Consider the following 13,204-nt stretch of genomic DNA (forward strand, 5'->3'; position numbering starts at 1 on the left):
TGTGTGTCTACGATAAATATAATTTTTCGTACTTAACTTTACCCAAATTTGCATTGAACATTGTCCATAAATCACGTATAGGAGTAGCATTATCATTTTCTTTACATGCTTGGCATATGTTGGATAAAGATAAAGAGGACACGAGTTACTCTTCCACATATAGTATTATTGGCGCCAGAGAAAATGAGAATCCCAATGAACAGATACATTTTTTACACAGTAACCGAACGCCACCCTCTATTCGAATTAGGATTTTGCGCGTTAGGATATTTATAGACGATTAGAGCTTTCTGGTTAGTATAGCGAACAATAAAATCAATTATTTCAACTGAGATTATAGTCCTAAATTTATCTCCTAGTAATGTTTCTGTAGATCTAGCAGGGCCACTTTTCTGTCGCAAAATATTGTGAGAAGCAGTTTGTCAAATTTCAGGCGGTTTCTTACACCACGCAGTTCGGTTTTTTGCAATGTGTTCATCGCTATTTTCTATATCTGCTTCTTCCCCTCTAGTCGATACACCTGCGGCTGTGTCTTTTGCTTCACTCTCTTCTGACTTACTGATCATGTTCCCCGTACGGTGAAAGTCGTAATATCATTGGACAAAATTTTGCTCACCATCCGAATTGATGAGGTGATAGATGATCTTCCATTACGAACTGCCAAGTATTATCTCTCATAAATGCTCGATTGAGTTCAGAAAGTATTCTGTTCGATTAATAGTTAATAATGTCGATTCTAACGCAAAGCCGCTCTATGCACATCGACGCAGTCAACTTTCCGTGCTTTACACGACATTCCTCATCAACTGTTCACTTCTCCCTCTCACTGTCGACGTGTAAAGGTGAAAACTGACCATGTCCCACCCGTAGAGCGCGAAATTTCGCTATCACGATTTCTCTTCCAGAAAAATAAAATGTGCGACAAGAGTCAAACTCAGGTAAATTACTTGTTATAATCTCTTAAAAGAATTATTAAACTTTTTTTTATAATTTCGTTCGCTTCCAAACTTAGAAAGTGTTTTATTATAGTGAGGGGTACCCGGGTACCCTGGGTGCTCACTAACGTGGATAAAACTGGGTGCTCACATAAGGGTTAAACTTAATAAAGACTTTGTCAATCTTGCCACTGGAGGGGGAAATGAAAAAGTCTTTTCATGAGTGAGAAATCTTTCATTCTAATTTTATTTTTAAATTTATAAGCCTTATATACTATTTTTGAAGTCTTACTTATCTAATTAAATATATGTATGTGTATGGACTGCACACCACATGGGGTTGTTTTTAACTGTACAATGCAATCCATGTGTGTGCGTGTGTTATCGCATTGTTTATGCTGTATGGTTTGGGATTACTTTCAAGTGCACAAGTGTATTTGTAATCAATTGCCGAAACAGTGCATGCGTATTGCATATAAATGCACACGAGTTATGTGTACACTATCATCCCAACCAAACACCACACAACAAAATATTTTAAATTGGACAAAATAAAAGATGAAAGAAAAAAAAGTAAACATTACAAAAAACTAAGATAACAAGTAGAGATAAAGAACATAATGCAAATGCATACAAACATGTTTTGGTCCTTATGTTTGACTGTAATGATAACCCAGACATTATCGGGTAAACCACACAATCATGTTTGTTTGCATTCAATAGAAAATAAGATTACATTTAACAAATATTGTATTTCACAAAGAAATAGGTTAAGAAAATTGTAATCACTTTAGTAGTTATATAAGCAGAACACAATTTGAAAAAAGAAGAGAATAAAGTATAATGTCACAGAAGTAACATCGTCGGCATTTTTATTCCTCCTCTCGAACACTTAAAACTCACGTGCCTCATATATATAAGTATGTGTGTTGCAAATAAATGCTTGTATATTTATGTGTTTATTTATGTACGTTTTGTACTGCCTCTGCCTTATATAATATATGTGGACTGTATAATTTATTACAATAGTAAAATTTTTCTTATCTTATTTAATATTTGTGAAATATATAAAAGGTTTAAATATAATGTTGTCCGTCCGTCCGTCCTTTGGTAGCAACGAATATGTTCAATTTTGAACAGTGCGAAAATGGCTGAATTTGGGAAAAAAAACCCGCTCACTTCCGGTACTGTTCAAAACTACTAAAGCGCATTAAATTAATAAGTAATTACGCCAGAGACGTTAAATTTTACCTCCAAAATGGTATGAAAATGCTTTATGGGAGCTAGAATGAAAATTGGACAATGATTTTTGCCAATTTTACCTACTAAGTTAAGTAGTGCTCTTCTCATATTCTCTACTTACAGTGTGAAAATGTGCGAAATAGGAGCAAACTCACGTCTACTTCCTTTATAACACAAAATTAAATTCCTGTTAATTCTTTCACTTTCCAGTATATAAACCAGCGAGCAATTGATGTAACGGAATATAATTTTGCACTAATAGTTTGTTTAAAGTTTGCCACCTTATGACTAAATATTGGCCAAAACCAAACAAATTCGATTTAGCAAATATCTAGAGATACCTTAAAGTATTTCGAAGTACTGCGTTTCTGCGAAACGTACTCCACTTAAACCATATGCTCACTTACGAGTAGCGTTTGATTCATTCAAAAACAAGCCAATTTTTGTTTATAGTTCCATTTTTTTGATTATTTTTATTTAAGTAGATTAGAACGGAAAGCGGTAGCAGTTCCTAAAAATAAATGCTTTAACTTACATGTTTCTTTCGACAGATCAATTTGTTTAAAACCTAATTTAGCACAAAGTTTTATTTACATATTTTTTATTAAAATAAAAAATAATTAATTTATAGTGAAGTAAATACGTTAGTCTAATACTTTCTCTGATGAGCTTTTCCACAACGGCCGCATGCTCGTCAGCACCCAGTTTTAGTAAATTTCGGGTGTACATTGCCGTGAACTCCTCGTCGTTCTTCTGATGCACCTTTCATTAGGTTTGATTTATGCCAATAACAGAACTTCGAATTGATCGCAAGAGCCCTTGAGATCCAAAACGAGTACCAGTTCGAATAAGAAAGCTCTATGTGCTCTATTTAGAACAGCGGAAGTGATGATGGTACTGAAAATTAAATAGAAAAGAGAAAAATGAAATTAACTGCTCATAATATACAAGTAGATATTTTGCAAATTACATCATGTAATTACATCATAGTACATTCGACGACTATAATCAGCTCTAGCACTTAGTAACCAATTTAGCAATATATGTATTTTATCTAGTCTAACCTAACTCACGACACGAATACTTCCAAACCAACGCTGTTAAATTGTTATTAAAATTGTGGATGGTTAACTCAGTTACTTCAAATGGTAAAATTCATAGTAAAAATATTCTTTAGTGATTTCAAAAAGACTAAAACTTTAGCGTTATGCCGCATTAGCTCAACTGTCCACACTTAAATCAGCATGCCGTCACACAAAAAAAAAAAAACACATCTAGAATTCGTTGATGTAAACGCATGCATAGTGATTAGCCTTTCTGAAGAAACATTAATCGTTTGACAAAGCGTCCAAATGTATAACATAAGCCAAGATGAAATGTTTCTTATTACCAAGTTCAAGAGCAATGCCATTAACGGTACCATTCCACTGGCAATTGTGGAAGTAATGTGGCTGGTGATGGCTTGATGGTGATTATGACTAATTTATCGCTTTGATAATACATTCTCTAGTTAATTTATTACCTGTCGACTATGGGAAGTGGAGTAAGCAGCAGTAAAAGTAAAAGTTTTTCTCAAGAAAGCTATGAAGTTTTTTAAACCCGCTGAAATTTTTCGAAGTCGAATTGCCTGAAGACTTCAAAATGGCACATGGTGGATTGAAATTGAATTGTATTGACATCCGAAAGTCAAAAAACATCCAAAATAAGGCAAACAACTAAAAGAATAAGAAATACTGCTGTGATTAAATTGAAAGGTGAATTTTTAATTTATACTTCGCGTGGTTTTCGAATCGGTAAATTCTATTTTCTGTAAGTTGGTAGTACTTCCAATGACATTTGTGCAGTGACAAGTTTGCACTCAAATTTATCTATTTTTTGATACAAAAATACACTGTCATGATTAAAACGAATTCTCTCAAATTCATTAAGATAACTCATATATTGGCAGATATATCCAGCATAAAGTCACCTGGAAGTTCAAAAATGTATGTGGGGGCTCAGGGAAGTATTGAACCGATTCGATCAATTTTTGGCATTCAAACATATTATTGTCGGAGAAAGATTATCCCTTAATTTCAATTAAATATCTCTCACATTGGAAGACAATTTCTGTCAAAAGTCCTCTTTAGATACTGGGGTCTCTATATTCGGTACCTAGTGCCTTGAACAGGTTTGGTTGGATTTTGAGGGAAATATTACTGCAAAATTTTATTCCGTTATACTAATTGCTTCTTAATTTGTGTACTGGAAAGTGACAGAATCAAAAGGAATTTTAAGTTGTATTATATGAAAAGTAAGCGTAGCTGTAATCCAATTTTGCCTATTTTCACACTGAGTCATGGAATGTTAGAAAAATTATACGTACTAAATTTAGTTGAAATCGGTTGGTCGGATCCCGTCGTCTAATTTTCACAACAGTTCTCATACTTCCTTCTTATACCATTCCGGAGGTAAAGTTTAATTTCCCTGACGTGTTTAGTTTTGGATTTATTGCGCTTTTAGTAGTTTTGAACAGTCGAGCTTAGCAAATTTAGTTTTTGTAGTTTTAGTGGTTTAGGAGATATGTTCATTAAACATATTAGAGAGCGTGACCACACCCACTTCTTCAAAACTTTTTACACAGAAGTTCTCCTTGCTACTGTGTTGGAATGTGCCAAATATGAGGTTTATATCTTAATTTAGTGCTTAGTTATGGCACTTTATAGATTTTCGGTTAATGGTGATTTGTGGGCATGGCAGAGGTCCGATTACGTCCATCTACGAACTCGAAACTGGTTACAAGAGTATAAAAAGTTGAAAATTCGTCACTTTTGTCAATAAAAATTTCCAAAAAACTTAAAGTGAATAGCACCTTTATTGCTGAAATTAAAATAAATTTAAAATGCCCACCATATAACGACGCAGGCACACTAGTGCGCAGGTAAACATTCAAGTGTCACTCCGCAGTAAAATTACAAACCTTGCAAATATTCCAAACACTTTTACATTAGAGCGAACAAATAAAATGGAAGTCAAACAAGCATCGATAAACTCAAGTAAAAAACAAAACCGAAAAGCGATGAAAATCAGAAAAGGCGACAATATGGCAGTACCATTGCTATCATTGTTGGCGTCTCTAAGAAAAATAAGGTCAATTATATCCGCTTGTAGGTTTCCATTCATTCACAACGTTTCGAAACGAAAATCCCTGAAGAGGTCGCCGTGATAAATCTTTCATCGAAATTAAGACTACTACTTAGTGCAGATACATACCATACATACACATGATTGCTTTTATAGTACGTTGTAGTAAGGGAAGCTGGTTGTTACGAGGATTTTGCTTACAACTGCGAATTTGGTGGTTGGGCGGAGGCTGTCAGGGTATAAATAGGTCAAGATTACATTTTCGTTTATTATTGGCCTTCCTTACTTGTTATACATATGTTCAACTGGTAACTTTTTAATGTTTACCCATTTACACTTCAAATTTTTTTATTCTTCTGTACATAGCCTTGTACACAATTGCACACCCACCTATGAGACTGAATCAAGCTGTCGGCCTGACAGCCAACGCATCTGCCAATAATAAAAATATATTCACACATAGAAACGCAAAATGTAGGGCTGACACGAGTACAAGTGTCACCAATACAATATTATGGGAGAAATGGTAGAGGGGCTAGCAGATAATGACCGCGAAAGAAGACATACTGCGATAATGGATGCGTTCAGCTGCGGAGTTTTTCAACTTCCACATAAACACTTGTTCAATTGATGGATTAGTTTAGAAGGTAACAGTGGTCTAAAGGCTGCTCTAATGAGTTGTATAGAGAGTAAAATATAAGCAGATTATTTCATTCTCTCGAGAAAATCTGATGAAAGGACGAAGTTAGCAGTGATCCCAAAGTAATCAAGAGCGAACATTCCGGCTTTTGGAAGCTTCGATAATTCATTGATCCTTTTGCCACCAGAATTCAAGAAGAGTCTTTTATAGTAGAATCATACAAAAACACACAATATAAGGCACTGACTAGTCCGTTACATTTATTTTTAATGCAGCGTTAGTATCGTTTTAATAGCCATATTTTATTGCTACGCCAATTAAATTACTGCTTTCACTGAGGATTATTTTCTACCCCATTTACATGAGAAAATGCCTTCAATTGAGGAAATACTTTACGGATAGTGAAATACAACATATCTTTTTTTATGTTGATCATGTCATGCAAAAAACTCTATCTGAGCAAATACGAGCACGATTATTGTCAAAGTACAGGTCAGGGTGTTTCCGACAGTATCTACTTGTTCTGTAAGCGATTTCTACTAGGATTCCTTCGTAAAAATCACCTTGTAGTCATTTGCTTATAGCGGAGTCACCTCCTGAGAGCATTTAGGGATCATTTCTTGATTCCGTCGACGATGCAGCCTTATTTTATGACCAGATCACGGTCGCAATAAACTTCAGACATGCACTGAACGCAAATCTCAGTGAAGGTGTTAACAATTTCACAGACTTCCTCTCAGTGAATTGCGTCCTTAGAGACAAACCACCACTCATCGCTGAAGAGGTGATTGAGTTACCCTGCGAAACTCCTACCTATTCAGAACTGACCCTGACGTATAAAAAATATGTTTTGCATGCAATGAATCTTCGCATGACTCCAACCATTTTTTTGTTTGTCCGATTAAACCTAACCTAACACCTCTCTCCCTATGGATCGACTCGTATGGAACGTGTTGATATTTTTTGAGTAAAATGATCTTAAGGCGTAAATAAATTTTCAGGTCTTACCATTCAAACAGTGTCTGGATAATCGTTGCAACAACAACGCTTTTTCGGCACTTTCGCGAAGGTAAATTTTCTTTCCAGCGGAATGCCTTTTCATTTGAAACTGTTTTCATTGAGCTTCGCCTTATGCTGAGTTTCGCCAAAGATAAATACACATATGTTTAATATATATTTTTTAACCACCCTCATCCATATAGTATTCTTTGCTGTCACTGCGTTTTCCGCAATTAGACTTGAGACTCGGGTTTTTTATATCATTGATTTTTGGTAGCTTCTCAGCCCTGCTGTATACATATTTAAATTATTCAACGCCACTCAAATCAATGCTGCGATGACAACAAATTTAACATCTTATATCTAAGATTTCCGTAGCACAGTGCTACCACTTAATTAAGAATGCATTGAATAAATCCTTCTATTTCACTTAAAGTTAGTTCCAATTACCAGCACAAGGTTTGCCTCTAAATCTCTACTTACTAGCAAAGGCGGTGCGTATACAACAAACACATACACAAGTGAATCGGCTACAAGTAGATATGAGAGTATATACTGTTATCTGCGGCAATGTCTTTGTTAATATTTACTGTTATATTCGTCGTTAAATAAAATTAAGATTGTCGGTGTAATTGACCTTAGGAAAATTATCTGTCATAGCTGTGCTTTATACCGAAATAAAAATCGCCAATAGCCGAAACGTTGGATGTGTGGCTTTTGTACTATTATACACTTGCAACATGCTACTAAAATGTACACTCTGTGTCGTGTTTCAACACAATCCTATTTTTATTAAACTTTGCCACTATTTTTAAATTCTTTATAATTTCTAGTCGATATATTTTAGATTGTAAAAATATTAGTGATACACAAGTTTGAAACATCTTCTGTACAGACAGAGAAGATATTAAAGAGGGCCAACAAGCACTTATTAAAAATAAACACTTATTTTAACGAAAACTATGATTAAGGGTGATGAAATATCTGTGGGTATAGGTGGCTTTTCACTGAGAAATCAGCTCAACCTAGGATGAATTAGCATTATGTTGGAGGACAATCAAGCTTTGCAGTATGATTAAATTTCTTAAATGATATAAACTGATAAAATTTTAAACAATCAAAATTAAATAAAATCAGCATTGGCGCTAAGCAAATCAAAGCAAATCGAGATAAGCTGGAATGAATTGGCAAGTCTTCAGATGAGATTGGGCACCATCAAAATTTCCAATGAAGTACGATGAATAGTTTTTAATGCAAGTATATTAAGTGGCTTCTCAACGACTCATAATTCTATAAAAGGAATTGTGTTGTGGATTTTTTTAATATTCATAGCGTTTAGTGAATTTTCTTAATAATCCTGTAGTTATGTCACATCAATCAGTTAATTTGTAGTAACAGCTCATGTAAAGTTATAAGAGAAATTGAAAGGTCGACATGGCGTATGATTGCTCCAGCTACTTGGTTGGAAAATTTTGTTTCCTGTGGTAATACCCAGAAAGTGTGTGAATGCGAATATATCAATTTATTGCAACTGCAACATGATAGGGTCTTATCGGAAAACGCGGATACTGTATAATGTGGAGTCATTTGAAGAGTCCAAGGGGGAGGTGGAGAGAAGAAATCGGTCCTGTGCTTGCAGAGGAATATACACTAATATAGGACCATATACAAACTTTATATCGGGTGATTTTTTAAGAGCTTGATAACTTTTTTTTAAAAAAAAAACGCATAAAATTTGCAAAATCTCATCGGTTCTTTATTTGAAACGTTAGATTGGTTCATGACATTTACTTTTTGAAGATAATTTCATTTAAATGTTGACTCATGTGGTTTCAACAAGATGGCGCTACATGCCACACAGCTCGCGATTCTATGGCCATTTTGAGGGAAAACTTCGGAGAACAATTCATCTCAAGAAATGGACCCGTAAGTTGGCCACCAAGATCATGCGATTTAACGCCTTTAGACTATTTTTTGTGGGGCTACGTCAAGTCTAAAGTCTACAGAAATAAGCCAGCAACTATTCCAGCTTTGGAAGACAACATTTCCGAAGAAAATTCAGGCTATTCCGGCCGAAATGCTCGAAAAAGTTGCCCAAACTCATTGGACTTTCCGAATGGACCACCTAAGACGCAGCCGCGGTCAACATTTAAATGAAATTATCTTCAAAAAGTAAATGTCATGAACCAATCTAACTTTTCAAATAAAGAACCGATGAGATTTTGCAAATTTTATGCGTTTTTTTTTTAAAAAAAGTTATCAAGCTCTTAAAAAATCACCCGATATATACAGTTAAGAAAAACGACTGTATGATAGTACCGTACCTAATTAAGTATTCGTGAGTAATGGAGTAAAATTCTTACCTGTGACATCTGCTTGTCACTCTGCATTTCAGCGTTATTGAAATGTGAAACGGGCGCTGTCCCGGTGGTTGGCAAGATGCTGGCAGTGGTCATGTTGCTGCAAGAGCAGTGTGATTCATAATATGGTGTTGTTGTTGTAGAGCTGTACTAATTGGGCACCGGGCCGTAAAGTTGAGCTCGTTGATAAGTGCATTAGTAACACGTTGTAGCGAGAAGTCGAACGATATGGCATAAAGCGATCGAAGCTGTTTAGGGAAACGAATGTAAAGAAAAAGTTAGAAATATCGAAAATGTTTTTTTTAGGTCGTGAGGATGCAATGCATAATACTATACAAAAGTTTAAATTTTTAATTTGAACCAATGTCCTAAAACCTTTATAATTTATTTATATGTAAAGTTTTGCTGATCTATCCTTTGTTTAATTAATTAAATTTTTCGTTTTTAATTAGACGCTGTGTGGTATGCACCATTTTAAGTTGTGATCATATTTCGACTTACTTGCAACTGTACTATATTCCGCCTTTTCGCTTCTATTGCGCTGTCTCAAAGCTAACATCAGCGCATATGCCCCTTCTCCACATCTTGCGGCCATCATATGTCTCCACTTGAAGATAAATCATGATATTCGAAAGTTCGCCAATCGAGTTCCACCACCTTATTTATATAAATAGTTGCTTTCAGGCGGAGAAGTGGTATGTTTAATATGGGCTATTGCATTAGTTTGTCCACTCTTTTAAATTTTATTTGTTTCTGCTTTATTTGTTGCGTAGAGCCGAGTCCAGTTTTGTCACTCGCCCTAATCTGTAAAATGTCAAGTTGATGGATGGACTACCGGCTCTAGCATCTGTAAGCTAATTTTCGATGGCTTATGGTAGATTTGAATGCACACACTTGCAAGTACAAACACTTTGAGTCAACAAATAATCAAAAACAAGTACGGAAGAGCTAAGTTCAGGTATAGCCGAACATTTCATACTTTTACAACTCGTCAGGATCTAATATAGGGAAATATCTTCTAGCCTTCTTAGTTATATGTGATCTAGAATCAGATTTCCCCTCATTTTAATCTCTCTAAATTTTAAAAAGATAGCCCACATATTGGCTGATATATGCGCAATAAAGTCACCTGGGGCTGTTGTCCAATTTTTCCATTTTCGCATTATTTGTTGACTTAAAGGTTGCATATGTGTGTGAAATGGGCATACAACTACCGACCATTAGCTGACAGAAGCTTGAGCTTGTTGTTGATCCATCAATTTCCCATTTAAGGTTCGGTGCGAGCGAACAAAAAGAGAATCGCATGACCTAAATTCGTTGCACGTTTCCGAATGTAGTAATTCATCACTATGTAGACATATATGATGGTTGAAATTCGTTATAAAAAAGCGATAATCACTTTGAGAAATCGAAATGAAAATAAAACAACCACCGAAATAAAATGCAAGTAACTTGATGATGCATGTACCTAGAAGTAAGTCGAAACATGCAAAAATATACCGAAAATATAAAAGGTCATTCCTTTCGAGGAAAAAATACAGAAAGTTCAAATTTAATGAGGGATTTTTATTACTTTCTCATTTATTTTTAGATTATCTTTTTCAAATATTGGCCACGGCTACGTCTAAGATGGTCCATCCGTTAAGTCAAAATGTTGATTACACAAGTGATGTTTTACTCCAAGGCCTGAATCGAAGCGAGAAGTCTCTAAAAGTCTAACGGTGTGATATAACATGACCATAAGTTGAGCGAAGTGCGCGAAGCACATTCTTTACAAAACAGGAATGTTCGAAATAAGATTGGAGGATTTGTAAACGTTGTTCTGACGTAAGTATTTCCGTAATGAAATGCCAAACAATACTGAATGAATATAACATGACAGCTGGACACGACTTTCGCCTGCTCTATCAAAAATAGCCACTTGTTTTCAAAAGTTCAGTATTTCGTGGTGTGTGCATTTCAGGAATCACATAGTTTGCGGTTCCATACAATTGATCATATTCTTTCCTATTCATTTTAACAAAACATCTGATAAACCTATTTTGCGCTTTCGACCTAAAAATATTAAATAAAACTCGTATTCGTTTTTTCAACATAAAAGTCAGTACACTGAAGGCTCACGAAGTGGGAAACTTAACAATTTTGAGTAAAAATCATTAGATAATTTTTCCAGATGCACTACGATATTGAATTATAAAGTGTTAAATACAAAAGACGCAGTTAATATTGAAACGTTTATTGTCGTTTCAGATTTGCGAATTGAATTAATCTCGAAACCTTGAAGCTGTTCATAATAGTAAAAATGAGTGTGTCAGTTTTGGAGATTTAAGAAGGAATTGCTATTGAATATTTAGTTTTGGAGGTGGCTGATCACACTTGTATATTCCTGTTTCTTTCACAGTTCAAGGCGACAAAGCCACCCTTGTGATGAATGATGTCATAAGACAAGCAGAGATTTATCAAAATGTTCCATGTCCTTTAATTAATGGTGACCATAATTTTTAATTTTTAGGTGTTGGCATGGAAACTGTTATAAAATGAGATATGCTGGGTATATCAAGAATTCTTCTTATGTATATTTTAATGCACATATACATAGGCTTTCCCATTGTTTGGTCTTTGTCGAGTTGTATCCTTTACCATAAGAATTCCATAGATATTCAACAGTAGATAGGCTCAAAAACACGTTTCGGACTTGAGACGTACTGTCACTAATTTACTAGATATTAAGAATAACCTTTTAAATGTATTTGCTTAAGGAGTTTACGGAAAGATTTCTTCTTAATAGTGGGATTGTATATTTTATTAACAGTATTAGTGAATTCAGTTCTTTAAGAAGATATTGTAGTTTTTCCCTCAAATAAATTACAGTTTTCCATTCTTTCTACATTACTTGGCTGCAACAATGATTTTGATGGTAAATATTTAGGATAACAAGAGTACACACAATTACGTGCTTTGTTAAGTCCGCACTCGCACATTCTCTTTGCAACATATTAGAAGGCAGTTAAATTAATAAATGCATAAACGCACCTAGTTATGGGCAGGCATATACTAGAAAATCAATGAAAAACTATATATTTCTTATAAGTATATCTGTATATTTGGTTATCGGTGCGTAGGCTTGTATATGAACATGATATCGCAGGTACGCATTTGGTACTTTGCTTTCTGGTTCGGCAATCAGTATACTATAAGTGATAACAACAAAACCAAAAACAACCGTAACTACTAGTTAACGCGACAAAATCAATCTAAACAACAAGCATCCCGAAGTCGACTATCGAGAGTCAACAACCGCCAGGCCAACAACTGCCAATAGTGGTAGCTCCCGAAGATACCACAAATATCAGTAGACACCCGGCGGGTAACTGTAAAGATAGTATATGGACTACATGCTGCCAGCATTCGTTCAGCTTAACATTACCAATCGTTGGCTTGTAGTTTTGATACCCTCTCGTTGCTGTAACAGCCTGACATTGAGATTTTCTTTCGATGTTATTTTATACTCTTGCGGCAGTATGTAAAGTCTTTAAAATTTAGAATTAAGTTTTGCTTGAAACTTAGTAAATATTTAATTAGCACAGGGGAGAGCTATACCCTGATTTGTTGTGGAGAAAGGGGTAATCTTAGTAAGCATACAAAGAGTTAATTCACAAACTAAAATTTAAGAAAATTAACTCGAATCTCTAACTCCGGATTGAAAAATATTAATTTATTCCCTAAATATGAATTAAAAATTTTAATCCCAAGCATAAAATTAATATTTATAAATAAAAATTAGAATTAATAGTTTTTGTATTTGCGAACTTAGTGTTTTACCATTTTCAGCCAAAGCGCGCACAGAGTCATCTGTTTCAATTTATTACAAATTAAATTTTTAATACAAAATGTTTGATTTGAAA

The 13,204-nt window shown here is 34.7% G+C and overlaps 1 long non-coding RNA gene across 1 annotated transcript; it reads right to left on the bottom strand.

Annotated features, from left to right (window-relative positions):
- Positions 1-2,025: 2,025 nt before the first annotated feature.
- Positions 2,026-12,980, bottom strand: LOC120772431. The gene is made up of 3 exons (XR_005705061.1): positions 9,801-12,980; positions 9,303-9,547; positions 2,026-3,074 (listed from the first exon to the last, which is right to left on the bottom strand). It is a non-coding gene; the product is annotated as an uncharacterized LOC120772431 (long non-coding RNA).
- Between the last annotated feature and the right edge of the window lie 224 nt (positions 12,981-13,204).

Source organism: Bactrocera tryoni, chromosome 3, assembly GCF_016617805.1.
Source record: "Bactrocera tryoni isolate S06 chromosome 3, CSIRO_BtryS06_freeze2, whole genome shotgun sequence".
Classification (NCBI taxonomy): domain Eukaryota; kingdom Metazoa; phylum Arthropoda; class Insecta; order Diptera; family Tephritidae; genus Bactrocera; species Bactrocera tryoni.